This window comes from Priapulus caudatus, unplaced genomic scaffold, assembly GCF_000485595.1.
Source record: "Priapulus caudatus unplaced genomic scaffold, Priapulus_caudatus-5.0.1 Scaffold589, whole genome shotgun sequence".
NCBI classification, from domain to species: Eukaryota; Metazoa; Priapulida; class Priapulimorpha; order Priapulimorphida; family Priapulidae; genus Priapulus; species Priapulus caudatus.
In genome coordinates, this window is record NW_014577650.1 from 61,977 (window position 1) to 64,456 (window position 2,480).

The window sequence follows — 2,480 nt, forward strand, 5'->3', positions numbered from 1 at the left end:
TGTGTGTGTGCGTGCGTGCGTGCGTGCGTGCGTGCGTGCATGTGCGTATGTGTGTGTGAGAGAGAGAGAGGTAGAGGTGTGTGTGTGTGGGAGAGAGAGAGAGAGAGCTGTGCGTGTGTGTGTGAAAGAGAGAGAGAGCAAGAGAGCGAGAGAGGACGGATTAAATGAAATACCCAAGACATACAACATTCAAGATACTTTATTAGTGCTAAACATTTTTGGTACCGGTACAATTTAATAAATTAATACAATATTTTAATTCAAGAGGAAAAAAACCAGTTAACAGTATAAGTTCAAGTATAAACGGCACGGGTATGGCGAATGGACAATGCGGTCATCGAAGTCAGCTAGATACCCTAAGCCTTGATTAAGTAAACACTGTTAGAATATTTTCAAGTAAAAGATTTCAATTATTACATTACTTTACATCCACATTACATTACATCACATTACATTAAATCACTTTACATTACATCACATTACATTAAATCACTTTACATTACATTACATTACATTATAATATCTTACAATACATTACATTAGAGTACATTACATTAGTACAAAAAAAGAACAAGAAAACATATTTTACATACATAATCATTGTAATACATACTGTCATATATGATATGATAGTACACTAGAATCTATAGATACAATAATGTAACCTAACAAGAGTAGTTGTATCCTACTCTTGTTGGGTTACATTATTGTATCTAATCATACACTGATACTAATACTAACTAAGTTATCACATTTTTGACCAAACTATTTTACTATACACTGAAAGCACTTTCATTTTTGCGGTAAATGAAGCTAAGGTTGAATGTGGAGATGGAATATTTTATTCGAAGTGGCTCGTGCTCCGGTAACCGGACCACGAATCCGTGCAAACACAAAAATGGCGGCACACAAACCTTGTACAGAGTACCGAAATGAGTGGAAAATTCTAATGAAAAATTAGAAGTATTACACTGTGAACTACGCCTGTGTTTTTGGAGGAAAGCGGTTCATTGCAAGAGGCACAGGGAAGTCAAATTTGAATTGTGATTGAAAAAGCATGACTTGACATTGAGCGAGACCATGACTTTGCAGTGCATTCTGGGATTGCCAGAGCACAAGCCAAAAGAACTCCCGGTCCGGTTACCAGAGCACCAGCCACTGCCTAGTTTATTAATGGCTGTGTTTAGGATGTTCACACTCTACCTATGCTGTCATTCTGTGGCAGGTGTAAAATAGAGTAAAATAGGGCCACAATTAAAAAAATCTTTGTTTGCCCTCACCCGTCCCAGGCTGAAAAGTTTGGGTAGGTAGGTAGGCTTTTTTTGTGAATGTGTCTTTTTACAAATTCAGCATGGTGTCTATACATGCTCGGGTGTACTTGTGTGGATATACCTTTTATGTTGAATGTTTGTTTTGCTTGGTGCATGTAATGTATAATTGGCTACAGATTTTTAATGTACGTAACAGTAATACAATTTGTAAAAAAAAAAAAATCAATGAATTTTTTTGAGTCGGCCCTTTTTGGCGGGTCGGTCAGGTGAGGGCAAACAAACAATAATTTTATTATGGCCTAGTGTTAAAAACACATTCATGTACAGATTGAAGAAGCTCTAGAACTATGGCCCTTCGCTCTGCCGCAGGGCAGAGTGAAGGATATAGTTCTAGAGCTAAGATTGAAGATAATTATTTTGGCCATCGTTTTTTTGTGGTCAACAGTGTACACTACATCCCCTAATATCACATCTGGTGGCATGATAGCAGAAAACTAAGGTTACTCAACGTGTCATATACTGCACATGTCGTACTGTTGTGAAGAGTGAGCTACGTCTAGCAGCTAGTATAGCAGTGTGAACATATTATATCTCTACATTGTGTATCTAGATGAGACGGGATACTAGAGAAGCGTTGCCGAAAGAAGGTGTTGACCCGAAGTGCTGAGCGCAGATCTTGCGCGCAGTTCCGCGGCAAGGCGCACGCGACCGCGGGAACGTCCTACGACAGTATGCAGCGCTGGCAGCTATGGATCCGTGCGCGGGCGGTAGCATTAGGCGCACAGATACATAGCTACCCGCGCTGCATACTGTCGTAGGACGTGCCCGCGGTCGCGTGCGCCTTGCCGCGGAACTGCGCGCAAGATCTGCGCTCAGCACTTCGGGTCAACACCTTCTTTCGGCAACGCTTCTCTAGTATCCCGTCTCATCTGGCTCTAGTACTATAGTCTATACTACTAGTACTAGTACAGTAGTACTAGTAGTATTGTAGACTGTAGGCCCCTAGACCCAGATGAGACGGGATACTAGAGAAGCGTTGCCGAAAGAAGGTGTTGGCCCGAAGTGCTGAGCGCAGATCTTGCGCGCAGTTCCGCGGCAAGGCGCACGCGACCGCGGGAACGTCCTACGACAGTATGCAGCGCTGGCAGCTATGGATCCGTGCGCCGAATGCTTACGCCGGCGCACGCATCCATAGCTGCCAGCGCTGCA

General features: G+C 42.5%; 1 protein-coding gene across 6 annotated transcripts in view; it reads left to right on the plus strand.

Moving 5' to 3' along the window:
* Nucleotides 1-2,480, plus strand: part of LOC106811907 — an 18,349-nt gene that overhangs the window by 2,870 nt on the left and 12,999 nt on the right. The gene's annotated exons all lie outside the window — the stretch shown is intronic.